Source organism: Argiope bruennichi, chromosome 2 (assembly GCF_947563725.1).
Source record: "Argiope bruennichi chromosome 2, qqArgBrue1.1, whole genome shotgun sequence".
Taxonomy (NCBI): domain Eukaryota; kingdom Metazoa; phylum Arthropoda; class Arachnida; order Araneae; family Araneidae; genus Argiope; species Argiope bruennichi.
This window is the reverse complement of record NC_079152.1, coordinates 84513490-84529129: the sequence shown is the minus strand read 5'-3', so window position 1 is coordinate 84529129 and position 15640 is coordinate 84513490. Positions and strand designations below refer to the sequence as shown.

General features: G+C 30.2%; 1 protein-coding gene across 7 annotated transcripts in view; it reads right to left on the bottom strand.

Moving 5' to 3' along the window:
- Positions 1 to 15640, bottom strand: part of LOC129990271 (uncharacterized) — a 171463-nt gene that overhangs the window by 124735 nt on the left and 31088 nt on the right. Inside the window, exon 1 of one of the 7 annotated variants that reach the window (XM_056098142.1) lies at positions 992 to 2161. The exons of the other annotated variants lie outside the window; for them this stretch is intronic. The gene's annotated coding sequence lies outside the window, so the exon portion shown is untranslated. Of the gene's footprint in view, positions 1 to 991; positions 2162 to 15640 lie in introns of those variants that run through there. 7 annotated transcript variants of the gene reach the window in all.

Genomic DNA, 15640 nt, shown 5'->3' with positions numbered 1-15640 from the left:
TCAATTTATTAAAATTTTTAAGGATATTATTATAAATATATTTTTATCAAGAAAAAAAAAGAAGAAAAATTAACTTTTATATCAATTATTATTAAATCTAAAAAACTAAAAATAATATTAATAAATTTATTATATTGATGTATTTTATCAGATCTCAATTTCATAAATTATATTTTATGTAATGAAACTATATTTGGCAAGAATTGTTTAATTTCAGAAATCTTTTTTAAAGTCAATGGCTTCAACATTGATTCAAACATTTCAAACCAATAAAATGATGCTTTTCGAATAAACAAACTTCCAACTTTAAAGAAAGAAATACAAAAGAAGAAAAAAGAATTGCGAGTGACAGCATGCAGCAAAATTTTTTTAATTCAATATACTCATTAAACTGTCTATAATTTTAATTCAAGAATGGAATATACGAATCAAAAGTGGAACATATTTATCTTTATCTGTTATCTTGTAGGTATAATACATATCATGTATTTATAGTATTTTATCACAATGAAAAATCGGAATATGATGATAAAAGAGAAGATGAAAATGATATTTGACAACAAAAAAAAACTATTTCACTGCTATTTACTAAATTACAATTGCCTTTAGCATTAGTTCATAAAATATAGTACTGCATAAACTATATTAGAATAAAGTTATTCTATCAAATTGAATTTAAATGTCAAAGTATTAAAACAAATCCACTTAAGCCATTATTTCAATTTTTTTTATCTGTATTTCTAAATTCTAAAAAATTAAAAACAAAATTTCATTATTCGTTAATGTAAAATTCGCTAAAACGTCATTTTATCACTTTTCCTAGGTATAATAGTTAGGTATGAGAAGTTACAGTAAGAAAATCGTTTAAAATACATTAAAACATAAAAAATTTCTTTTTTCGAAATACAGCAATAACTAGTCGAATGAATAAAGAATTATTTACATTTAAAGAATTACTATCAAATAAAATTTAAAAAAATATATTGCTTACCAAACCTCAGTGACATTCAACCAAGTCTTTAAAGTTCGTATCCAAATCTATTTTTCAGTCATTAAATAAGTCTCTTTTTCTTTTCTTTTTCCAATAATAAAAATTAATCAATTTGGTTATTAGAGAATTTCTATCCAAAGAAAAATTCACAAAACGCAGGCCTCGTTAAAAAACAGAAGAAATCTTCCATTATATACATTTTTCTCCTTGTTTTCCATTTTTCCGAATTAAATAAACCATTTAAGGCACAAGATGTGAAATTGCCTTATTGATTCACAGATTATTATTTATACTTTCAGCACGATTAAAGTGCAGATCAATTTAAAATATATGAATAATCTTCTAATGAATTATTAAATATCGGATACCAGACTAATCAAATAGTACGGTGGCTAAAAAAGATGTTGAAAATTTATTACAGGTGTGATTCTGAATGTAAGGCACTTCTGCCTTAAAAGTATTTTTCAGAATTCGGAATCGAGGAAATTTTCTTTAGTTCAAAACTTTAAGATACCTCGAGTAAATATCAGAATGAATATAATAATAGTTGGATATATTGTATTAATAAAATTTCTTTTCTTATTATTTCAATCACTTGTTCTATTTGATATTTTCAAGGCCAAAATTACGAAAATAGTCATAGTATTCTTTTTTTGATGAATAATAGAATAAATGTTCAGCCTACAATTAATTTTGTTAAGAGTATTTACCACACAAGAAATCGACTAAATATATATATATCGCAATGGTGTGACAGAACTCGCACAATATGTATAGCTGAATCTAAAACAACTCTAGAAGTAACACAGAAACTTCTGATATGCACTTCTGATCTCACTTTAAAGTTATACATTAATATGAATATCTTTGTAGAGGGAAAACCAACTTTTTCCAAAACTTTTTTTACATATCTTCTTCCGATTCTTTTGGAAGACGCATAAGCTCAGCTTGCGGGCATTAGTCACAGCTCCGTATGCGTAAGTATTCCACTAGAAATTCAATATGAAAATAATGTGCTGCTCAGTCAGTCTGACTGTTCCTCCGGGATACAGAACACGGGATAAAATTCGCCGCCCCTGCTTGGAAGACTGATTAGCAAGTATAAACTACTACTGACTAACGTGCAAATGATCATTGGGCGCACAGGGGCGCCCGTTCGCAGCTGCCACCTTCTCGCGACTAACAGCTTGGAATGATCTGTTTCCAAGAACCACCCGCCATCGAACGGAATGACGAACAAGGACCTTTAGCGCCATCTGTAGGCAGACCGCGGCGCTAAAACAGATACATCTGTTCTAAAAAATTGTAGCAAGATTTATGAAACTAGAAAAATAGAAGATAAGAATATAAGATAGGAAATTCGATTCTACGATATTCGGATTTTCGAAATAAAATACCGAGTGTGATCTTTGCAGTTTAGTGCATACAATATTCCGATTTCATTACCGTTCAAGATAATTAATTTGTTAGAAAAATTGCAACAAGGGCGGGGCACTACTAGCAAAAATTGTAAAAGAGCATTAATATAAATTTCAAATTCAATAATAATATAAAAAAGTGTGAGATAAATAAGAGTGAAACATCCTTTTTTATTCCGTTATTTAAGTTTACATTTTTTTACCCATTCGCTCTTTCAGACTCTCTCATTTTAGACACATTAACTTCGATAAGAGTTTTAATCAATACTAAAGAAAGATTTTAATAAAAGAACATTCATTTAAAATCTATCTTCAAAAATTTTAATATCAAAGATGGTTAAAAGATTCCTTTTTCAAAGTAAAAGAGATTGAAAAATTAAAAGGCATTATGAAATACACTGTGCTTAGGCTTGATATTACATCTATTCAAAAACTAAGTCTCTCAAAAAAAAAAAAAAAATTCTAATACTTAAAAAAAATCAATTCTGTCATTGTCTGAATTTTTTTTTCATAATATATGGAGCAATTAAAAATCTTTAAATATTTCATCGCACACATCAAAATAATTTCTCAAAACTCGTCTAATTTTTAAAGAAGGATATATGTCATTTTTTTTATTACACATTAAATGCTAAATGAAAAAAAAAAAAAATGTCTTCATAATGCAGCTAAAAAAACATTTCACTTAGTATCAAATATTCAGATTCTTTTTTTCTTATATTTTCTGCTTTCAGAAAATATAGGGAAAAATTTTAACACTATTAAGAAATATTTATCATTCATCCAGTATATTCATTTTTTTTAATATTTTAAGTAATGACATTCAATCATTTTGTTATTGCTAAATGGATATAATCGGGTATTTGTAGCGAAGTACATAAATGCACTTCAATATAATGATACAACGCTTACAAAAAACACGTTTTAAACGTATATTATTGTGCATATTTATGTATCTATTAACAACGTAACGAAATTCGTAGTGTATTTGGCAGCTAGTTTTCTAAATTTGCAGAAAAGGTGACTAATCACGAAATATAATAATATATTTCAATTAAATGTTTTCACTGGAGCATGTTTCACATGTTTACAACATCGGTGCAATTTTAAAACGTAACTTCGTAATTCATATATATATAACTTCATTGCTGGGGTGCTACATTCACACAAAAAAAAGGGGGGTTTATTGTTATTTTTAATCTTGTTGTGGTTCTATAATATCATTCCTTTGTTATTCCCATGGCCATATTTCAGCATACATAAGGGAAACTTAAGATTTTTCAGTTATGGAATTTAGCGAAAGATCTGCCTAGCTGACCTAGCAGCCTGTATCACAAAATATATTTAATTTGTTATTCCCTGTGAGAACTATTTATTACTTTTCGTAATAAGATTCAACAACTTTGTTATCATTACTGTTTACTGTTTTATAACTCAGTATATTTTTTAAAATTTGTTTTCATGTTTAATATTCCATCATTTCAATCACTTCCCAAACATCAACTATGTTACATATTGTCATTTCTAAATATAATCCGCGCATACCATCGTATGACACAAGTCAAATATTAATAGCGCAGGTGTAGTAATAATATTCAATACAGGAAAAAAATATTTGGCCTGATTTTCTTTTACTGATTAGTTTTTATTTCAAGAAATAATATGTTTCTGCGTGTTTTCACTTTCTTTCCCTTCCTCGAAGGTAAAGAGGATGAAGGGGTCCCCCTTAAACAGCAAGCAAATTCATTTTTCCCCTTCTCATAATAACCCCAACCCTCAAACACATCTTGCAAGCGAGGGCAAAAAACATTAAAATCTAAGACAGGGAGGGGGGGGGACTATGAAATCACACCTCACCATTGGCACCTTATTCCCTCACACACCACCTTCATAAAACCCTAGCTCCAAATTATGAGCTTGGGAATTCCAAATTGAAAACTTGCACCCTTCCACAACATGTTTCACCCGACACACTGTACGGCGACCCATTACAGAGCCGAGGACTAATTTTATGGCCAGATTAATTGAGGCGAACGCACGGCGAAAGCCTATATTAAAATAAATGACCTAGCAGCCTGTACCATTAAAAAGACGGCCGTTCCCAAGACAGTCGACACGTTTTGCCTAAAACAGCCAAAACACGAAAATCAATTTAGATGCCAAATGCTGAGTTAAATTAGTTTGCTCTTCTAGGCGACCGGTGTTAACGTTACAACTAACTACACTCGTTTCTGTCAGAAAGTTTCTTAATCTTGGTAACGTGAATACGCCAACACTAGCAGTTTGGTGACAAGCAATTAAGGAACTAAGGGACACAAATTGACAACAATTTTATAGTATTAACAAGCCATTTAATGTTAATAGACGCATTCTTGAATTTGAGCTTACTACCTTTTCAATCTAATAAGTTCGGAAAATAAATCCGATGGAATGAGTTAGGAAATATAATTGATATATCTGCCGTTTTCCTGCTTTTTTTTTTAATTAATTCTTTCAGACTGTATTAATAATATAGAATAAGAGAAAATTCTTTTTTGTCAAATTATTTTTGTTATTTTTTGGGTCTAGATTCTAATAAAGCTTTAAAATACGAGAAGATTTTTTTTAATTTATTTTTTACTTTCTCGCATATGTAGTACAGAGAAAATATTGTAATTGTCAAAAGAAATTTTTAAAAAAATCGAACTTGACATTTTGACAATCTCCACGTTTTAGATTTCCCTGAGTTCGAAAAACACATTTCTAGGAAATGTCTGTCTGTCCGTGACAAAGATAATTCAAAATCACTTTCAACTAAATGAATGAAATTCGGTTTACGGTCTTAATACCGAATTTGTAGATTTCTATCAAATTTTGAGCAAAATCCTTACAGAGGAAGTCTGTCTGTCCGGCCGTTCGAATATAAGATAACAGGATAACAACAAAACGGAAGAGTTAGATGCATAAGATTCGGTACAGAGATTTAATATCTATAGTGTAGACGCCAAATTTTTAGCCAATTCCAACAAACGGTTGACTGTCTGTTGGTCTGTACTTTCAGAAACATGTAAACGCGGTAACTCAAAAACGTAATAACTTAATATATGAAATTTGGTATGTGTTATGGTGACTACAATTGTAATTCAGTGCCAAATTTTGATTTCAGTCTGTTGAGAAAAATGCGTTTAAAATACAAATGCGATTTTTGAATACTATTAACCGCATGTCAGGGATTAACGCCAAAAAAACTCGCCAATAATCACACAACAGATTCAATAAAATGTTAAATTCACGCCAAATGCTAATGTTTCGTAATTATTGTACATAAGGTCCATGCAAGATGTTCTCTAATATAACACCTTTATACAACAGTATACGGAAAAAGTATGGATACACCACTACCAATGGTTAGTTTACTGCTATTACAATCAAAAATGTAAAAACAAAAAGGCAAGACATTATTAAACTAATAGTGGTTTATAGAATGGCTTTATTCTTGTTTTTAAGTACTGGAGAGAAAAAATGCCCATTGGCTGTTGGTACTATATAATTCAAAACATGGTGAAATGTAAAAATATAAAATAAAAGAAGGGGGGGGGGAAACCATGAAATATAAATAGTCACTTTGTGCCTTCAAAAACGTTACCTCGTATGCATTAATTACACACACATATGTATGTTTATGACAACTATCAGCAGCCATTATAATTCAATAATAGAATTCATTTATTAATTCGTATTATGAACAGAATGGATACGAAACGAGTAAATGTTTTTTTACTAGATTTTGTTTGCCTAACTACTTCTCCAATTGTTCCTTTTTCAAACTTTTTGTGCATTTTTCACTCCACTTTTCTCCCTCTTACTACCACCAATAATCCCCCATAATATTCTATATACAGATTCTTTAATTATAAGAACTTGGCACTTTCCAAAATTACACAAAATCTATTAAATATCTCGAAGTATAAATGCAAAATTATCTCGCTTGAGCTGATAATTCCTTATTATCTGCAAAAAAATTTAAAATAAAAATGCTAATGTGGTAACTTATGTGCAAGTTTATAGTCTCAACCAGTGCTCGTTTTCAGTTCTTCAGCATTTTTAAAACGTCAGTTAACAAATGTAATCATCCGCATCTTCAGCCACGGTTGATAAAACTCTGGGAATTTCACAGACATAAGAATGAGTCACTGATTCTTCCTGAAATGCCACTTCACAAGACGCAGACAACATAAAAACTTCTTCAAAACAATTCTGTAATGAAATTTTATTTCGGATTTTTCTTGTTTCACCATTACACACAACAGTCATTGTTTCCACGTTAAGTCTTCTTGTGTTTTAGTATTTTTATTTTAGTTATAATCTCATAAGAATATTTTTAACGAAACAAAAAAAAATGAAAAGAATCCTTAAACAGCTTATGTAAAATAATGGTTCAATAATAAATAAAAATATCTGAAATCAATAAGAAATCACCCAAACTTTATCGGCGCTTTTAAAATAATTGTTTAACTCTTGCGATTTTAAAAATAAAATTACTTTTACTGAAACTAAAACTGTTTAATGCTAAGAATCGTGTGAATCTTTAATTTTTACCCTCGCCCTTTAAAACCTAACATCTAAAATATATAGTGTCTGGAGATAAAGCTCCTTTAACTGTTAATATCAAAAGCTTCAATTAAATTGTTGAATTAGGAAAAATGTGAATTTCTGTTTTGGAAACTTAAAAACTGTGAAATGCGCTTCTCCAACATCTCCTAAATGCAAAAAATATTAGTCTTGATTTGTGATGTTACAAGTAGTTGAACTTTTCAGCTGCGGAGACTGCTTGTCATATCAGATATCGGATGCGTTGCATAGAAATAGTAAGCCAGTCTAAAAGCAAAGAAATACAATTATTTATGACTTCACTCCTTATTTTCACTATTTGACGCTAATCTTTGCTGACTTACGCGCAAAATTTCAAGCACGTTTATGGCTTTGATTAACTTAAATTATCCAGGATTTTAAAATACATTCAATAATCAATATCAATAATATGTCAAGACAACAATAAATTGGTTTTAGGATTGAAATGATTACCGATTCCCTTCAAATGTCTACTCTACACACACAACCTTGTTATATATAAAACCATTTAATCCAATTAGGATTGTCTTATTTGTTCAGATCGCTCGCCCACAATCTAGCGGGCACCTCAAACAAGAGGATGAGAAGCTCCCAGCATGGTGGTTGGATCTCGGCACCTCGAAAAGGTGTTGTGTCGGTTACCCCTTATCGATGATGGGACGCACCTCTCATAGGAGGCAGGGCTCTACCGTGGCCCGTGATGATCTTTAGGACTCAACCTCAGTTCCTGCCAACGCTATAGCGGCAGTCCGGTCACTCAGATTTATCCGTGCGCCTCAGGACGGGTCGGAATAGCCAACTTCTGATTACATGTTCAGACTATCTGACAATCATTCGCCCAGCGATGGAATACTCTTTACAAATCATAATACTTGCTCAATACCGCATTCCATTTACGGGGGTAAGAGAGGAAAGTTTATTTACCTTTATTTCTTTTTTTTTTTTTTTTTTTTTTTTTTTTTGCATTTCATTAGTTGCTTTTAAAATAAAATTTAATAAATTTGATACGGAATTATAATCGTAGTCACCATAACACGCACCAAATTTCATATATTTAAGTCATTGCGATTTTGAGTTAATCGCGTTTATATGTTTCTGAAAGTACAGACAGACATACGATCAACCGGTTGTTGATTGATAATATCTAACAAATTTTGAGCCAAATCCAATAAGGGGTTGACCGTCTGTTGGTCTGTACTTTCAGAAATATGTAAACGGGGTAAATCAAAAACGCAGTGACTTAAATATTTCGTATGGCATTTTGTGACTACAATTGTACTTTTATGGCATATTCTTATTTCAATCGGTTGGGAGAAAAGCATCTAAAACAAAATTTCGAGTTTCGAAAAATCGCCGAGTATCACATGACAGATCCAATAAAAATGCTAATTCACGCTTAAGGTTAATATTTCGTAATCATTGTACGTCAGTGCCATACAAGGCGCTTTCTGGGATAACATCTTTATTAGAATAGGCGAAAAGGTTTTGGAAGGTCACTCCCACTGGTTTAACTAACTGTTTAACAAATACCAATAATGAAGGCAATGTAACTTCATTAGTTGTGCAGCAATAGTGCAAATGGAGAATGACGTCAGAATGTAATGTAAGACAACGCGCAGTAAGATTACTTGCATGATGACTTCAGCTTCAGATTACAATTTTTATACTATTATCACAGCCAAATGCAATAATGTATTTACAACACAAAAGTAACATAGATTAAAAAGTGGCAGCTATTTTCATATAAATCGGCAACAATCACCAATAAATCTTAAAATACTAACAACATTCAGCGTCTATCGCTCGAAAATTTCGCAGATAAAAATATAAAATCCGGATATAAAAGATATCTTGCCTTATAAATATTATACAACCCAGCTAAAATTAATAATCGCAGCATTACATTTTTATGACCCGTCACAGGCAGCTTAAAAATAATCATATTCTCGGGTCTTTTAATTACTCCCTAAGCACTCTCGAGCCGTAGCACGCATCAAAGGCTCAATGAAACGGCGTGGCGCCCTCCTTATTAAAACACGTTAAACCTCCAACATAATGAAACGCTCCCCTTTTCCCAGACTAGCTGGTAAACTTCATGCGATCGAGTAACAGGTTCTACCACCGGTGGTTGATGCCGCAAATAATTTTATGTCACAGATCCAGTTTAATTAGGCAGGAAGAGGAACAGGGGATAGCAATCTAAATAGACAAAGAATCGCGCGCAAATATTGAAAAGGTTTGGGGTAAATGAGTTCCCGGCAAATTAATTATTATATATCCTTTATAGCAGTCACGGGTTTTTATGAGGCAAGATGAAGCAGATGTAGCAATGCTCAGAAGACGATAAAAGTTTGAAGGTGCAGCGATGTCAGCGATTTTTGAAAAATTTCCTTTTTCATTTTAGTCCAGTTTTTACTTCTTCGTATACTAAGTATAAAAAGAAAGAATCCTAGCCAAAAATTTCTATCTATAGATTTAATGAATATCCACGCTTTTAGACCACCATGATGAGCACAAAAAAGTTTTTTTTATTTATGTCTGCCAGTGAAAATGGTACTTCGAAACTGAGAAAGGCTAAACAATGAAATTTGGTACGGGGTTTTTAAACTGAGATTATATATTTGAATCAAATATTAGAAAAAAATATGTGCATTAGATAATCTACATAACAGCTTATTTTCACTACGAAATTAAGCATGAAATTATACTTCATAGTAAGCTAAGCACGAATATTGAGTACGTATACAAGAAAATGAAAGGTTGAACTCCGACGTTGGTTTCTATATAAATTGGTATATATTTCTATTGGGTTTTTTATATAAATTCATTTTTTTTTTCATTGTCTGCTCTATTATTACGGAAAGTGCGAATTTAGTTGCACATTATTTTTAAAAAAAATTTAACATCAATAATTATAAATAATATATATAATTCCTTGACAGAAAAAATGTGATAAAAATGGTGAATATTATTTTTTTAATGCAAAAAATATAGTAGACACATTTTTCAAAACAATAAATTGTTGGCATTTCATTCATTCGAGAGATATTTGTCAATATCACAGGTTAATGAAGTAAATAAATAATATGCAACGCCACTTACATTAAAAGCTCAGTCATTTATATCATTAACTAACTATTTATCTAATAATTAGCTAATGACAAAACATTTGAACCACTTTTATCGATATTCAAATCTCATTTTTGTATCGAATACCATATAAATTAATTATTCTTGTAATTGAATATAAACATTCGGCCAGAACAAAAAATATGCCATTCTATAATATATTTGTCTTTTTTCATAATGCCAATCCGTGGAACACATAAAACACTTCTCGATTCAATAAAAAGATTTTAAAAAATAGCTGTATTTGACAAATAAAACACGAAAAAAAATTATTGTTCACTCGATTTCCTAATATATTGCCTTTCTCCTTCCATAGAAACAGTAAATATGCGTGCGTTTTTCTTTAATTATTATTTATATTTATTTAGAATTCAATTTTAATGAAAAATTATACATAAAAATATATATTTATGCAGTGACAGCTCAGAAACCAGAAGTGCTTCAAAAAATTTTTTACTTGGTGACGTTAGAGCAATATCCAAATCTGTCATAAAATATCGGATATTTTTACATTTAATATTTTGCTCAAGCAACAGTAGTAAAAATACACTTTTTAAGTTATGTAACCTTCAATTTTTTTCTGATTTCTAAAAATGATGATTAATTCATTCCTCCTTACAAAATTTTTTTTCTTGATTTTTTTTAATTATCTATTTCAAAGAATGATTTCTAATAAAAATAAATAAATAAATATTCAATAAACTAGAAACAATATCATGTGAGAACCAGATGTTGCTTTGGTTTTTGAAGCCTCAAAATGCACGGACAAAAAAAGTGGCGATTTATCACTTTTGAGGCATCAATTTTTTCACTTGTAAGGTTGTTAGAAAAGAAAACTAGAAAAAAGTTGTGTTGGCAATTTATCGCCAATAAAAAATAACAACTTGGCGCGAATATCCGCCATGTATAAAACCCCGAATCTATACCCGAGTCTCTTGTCTGGCCAATAAAGGGCAAGGTAGTAAGATGTTATCGCCTGAAGAAGCACAAGGAAGAAAACGAGAATCAATACGAAACAGCGAGAGGAGGTATCGAAAGATGTGTGAGTATATATATATATATTATATGATACAATTTTTTAAGCTTTTATTTTTAATTTTTACAGTTGGCAAAAGGTTTTGGAGCACGAAAGATTTTGAGATGGAAAGGGGAAGGGACCATCGCTTTTCTTAAAAATTAATGAATGTGCAATACAATAGTCACGTGATCCAAACCAGTTTAAACTGGATTTTTGCAACAAAAAAAAAACGTGATAAAGTTTTGGATCTTGAACAATTTTGAGATTGGGGGGGGGGGCATCTTTTTTTAAATATCGACAACTGTGTATTATGATAATTGCATGATTGTTTAAAACGGGTTTAAACCATTTTTTCACGAAACAAAATTCTGGCCTCGAGAAAAAAATTCGATGATTTTGATGATGGACGATTTTGAGAACTTGATGTTTTTCCGTCGGATTGATACCACGTGTCTTTAAATAAAATTAATGTTCTCACATAATAACTTGAAATTTGCAAAAGCATTTTTTTTTTATTTATTTTGACATGGCACCAAGAAGCTAAACAGAAATCCATAAAAAGCCAATGAGAGAAAGCGAAAAACAAAAAACATATCGAGGGAGGGAAAAGTAAATTTAAGGTGGAAATAAGTAAGAAAGAGAGGGTTCATCAATTGGATGCCTGCCAAACCAGGATCTTGGAAAATACAGCTCTGGCACCTTTAAATTCAAGGGAAGAAAAGATTGCTTTTCATCCCCCAATTTATCACTCAGCTGTACGAGGTAGGCGAATTTTGATGCTTTCGAAAATTATTTCTTCTGCAGCCCCAAATTTTTATCATTCTTGTTGATTTGTTTTTTTTTTTATCTCTCCCCTCCCCCTCGTTTTAATAACTTTTTTTTTCCCCAATTTTGTAGATTAGTGAACTCACATAGTTTGAAAAGTAAGTAAATAAGTTTTTCTAAAAATATATATATAAGTTTTAAAAATAATTTCAGGGGGTATTGCAGTTTTGGAGCACTAAAGGACAAAATAAAAAATAATAAAACATACGAAAATTAGCAACAATTTCTTAAGTTGCACTATATTTTAATTCACGACCAATTAACTAGATGTACTGTTATTAATTTAAAGAAATATCTACGATAAAAGTCACTGTTTATTCAAATTCGAAACCTTAAAAATAACAGTTACGATATGCCGCTTATAATATATTCTTTCAAAATTGGCTTTCAATTGAGAGTTTAGCACATTTCATGTCAAAATCACTTGTAAATGGACGAAACAAGAAATACTCATAAACGCAGTAGAATAATAATGTGCTACAGTGATGAAAAAATAAAGTCTTAGCCAACTAAATCCTAAAATCGCTTTCGTTCAATATAATATTCTCCAAAATATAAAGCTACTCTGCGGAAAAACTACTTTAAAACTTTCGCAGCAAGTTAAATTTTTAAATTCTTTATTTTAGGAGACAGTCTCTTTTAAAAAATTTTACAACACATGAAAGTTTAAAATGAGACAAGCGGATGAAACTAATTTTTAGCTCATTACTTATCACAAAAATTTAGCTCCAGTATATAAGATACCCATTTTAAATACAATTTTCTAAAATGCCGATACACTACAAATAAGACTAGCGGAGCTTTTACTTGGAGACAAAAGGTACGGAAAATATGCCTTCCATTATTATCATTATTGATCCAGAATACTCAAGTGCAAAAACATGTCCCTCGACACATATACGAGGAAATAAGCAACTCAAATTTTATTATCCGTCCATCCTGTCAATTTAGGGACAAAGTGAAATAATGGAAGGTACGTCAACAAGAGAGAGCCTGCCTCCCAAGCAAATTAAGCCTTTTTTTTTTTTTTTTTCCCCTCTTGGAAGCAATTTTTTTTTATTTCCGCGAATTCAGGCCATTTTCTCCTGCATTTGTTCCTGCTGGGGGGTTTCCGTTCTTTTTCGTTGGAGTGCATTATTTTAGCAAAGAAAAATAATTAAGTAGTCAACGAAGCGTGGAATGCCAAAGTTATAGAACACACTTAATTCGTTTAAAGAAGAAAAATAAACATGTATTTGCAATTTAAAAAAAAAAAAGAAAGAAAGCCGGTTTAGCACTTATAGGTAAAGCGAGAGAACGCGTCTGTCTTAAAAATCAAATCAAAATATGAAGTAGTTTAAGAATTTATATGTCATGATTTATTTATTTATTTTAATTAGAGTTCTTAAAAAATAAATTTTTAACATGCACATAATATTTTTTCTGAATGTGAAATCAGGAGGAAAATAATGATTGCAAAACATAGAATATTTTAATTTGGATGTGATAGCAAAACGTTTCAAATTTTAGTAAATACGTAATAAGCTTAGTTCATCATACACTGCAACTTGCCTGATTCGAAGCTAACAGAAAATATAACAAAATTCATTTTATCTAAAAACAGTAACAAATTATTGTGTTATAAACAGTAAAATGGTCGTTTATTTTCAATACTTAAAAATTAATAAATAATATAATACACAAACACTCAGTATATAATAAAGATACAGTATAAATAACTTGGAACAAGAAAAAATGTATGATAAAAGTTTTGCATATAGTTCAAATTTAACTAATACTACCATTCCAGTGCTACGAACTTTTTTCAACTTCACTGTAAAATGAAGACTTGTGGAAACCTCGCAAAAATAAATTTTTTTTTAAAAAAAAAAGCATAAAATAAGGTTTCGGTGCGAGAAAATTTGTCTGATTTTGAATCTCCAGAAAAATCCTATAAAAACATTCTAATAGAGCGGTTTAAGAAGAAGGAAGCATTTAGTAATAGAGAGCTCATGATTTGGTAAGATGAATCTCGATTTGACAGATAATGTGATTTTTAAAAAATACTTTATGGAATGAATGGTTTTCTGCAATATATTCAAAAATTGCATAGTACAATTCATACACTTGAATGAATCAAAGTCCTTAAAAAAATTATTCAGTAGCGATCATGAAGAATGTGATTAACTGAACTGCTTATCACATACGAAATTCAAGCATTTATTTTATCATTTTTACTCTTCGAATTTTAAATCATATTTGAAACATTATGTTGATAAGAAATTCTCTAGAGTAAAAAAAAAAAATGAATAGGTGCAATTCTATTCTATAAGACAAAAAAAAATATTTAGGCAATATATGGAAAAGCCTAACAAAAAAAAGAGTTTTTGACCAAAATATAATCCAGATCCGCGAGAGGGAAAGTCTTAGATAACGAAATTCATCGAAATCGTGAATACGAATTTTTGGCAATTGCAATATATTTCCATTATTTTGCAAAAGCGAAAGAAAATTATAAATAGAAAAAAAAATGCAGCAACTCTTTAAGCAAAAACATTACAGTACATAATATATTTTTAATAATTTTTCATTTCACGGTTTTTTTAACAACTTTTTTTTTTTTTTGTCTCTCCCCCTCTCTCGTTTCTCATTTTTTTATAACTCGAAATCGAACATAAAAGATAAGAATATAAAAAAAAATCCCTTTTATTACGATGACTGCCAATTGAGTTTTCCTGGATGAATAATTAAAATATTTAAGAAAAACTTTTATTGATCTACATGCGCTCTGGCAACCAACCAACTCCGCTACACAGGAAGTCGCGTGACTAAAATGGGGACACCTTTCTGGATGATTTTTGACTGTTTTGATGCCAACGAGAAATTTTATTATTAATAAAACTTCAATCCCAAACACTCCATTAACATGTCATCGCAATCTTAATAAAAATTTAAAATTCAGCAAACAGTAATACGTGATAAATTGCACTGGGGAAAAAGTACAATTTTCATTCGCTTTCATTTCATGCGCAGTTTCAGAGTACAAATTTCGCTTCTTGATTTGACTTTGATACATCTATTTTTTTTTTTTTTTTCTAAAAATAAGCTGAATTCAGAAAAAAAATTAAGTAATCGAGATGGAAAGATATAACTGAATGCAGGTTTTCTATCAAATCATAAACTTCATTCTTTGAATATCTAAAACTGACCTTTAAATCGTTGCATTTGATATGTTGTCTCGAAAAAAATTTGATCGCAGTTTATTCATTTTTTATCTTTTATATTTAAATCCAATATTTCAAAAAACTTCGACGAATAAATCATATTTGACAGCGATACAATATTAATAAATGAGAAGCAAAATAAAACTAGAATATCTCTCGAGAATAACAAACGTTTTCCAGAACGCAAATGCTTTCTGCAGATTTAAAAAATATATATGCTTGAATAACAAATGATCATTTCGTATGCTTCATTTACATGAAATATGGAAATATAGATTTCGTGCAGAAGGTCACATTAATTTCACAATGTGCGCTTTATGAGACTGAATCATTATTTTTAAGCAATATTTCTAGAACTGATAATATGTTTTCCATACTGCTAATGGATAGTTATTAAAAAAAGCTTCACGAGAACTTTAAATCTAGAAATATGAAAGCAAATTAT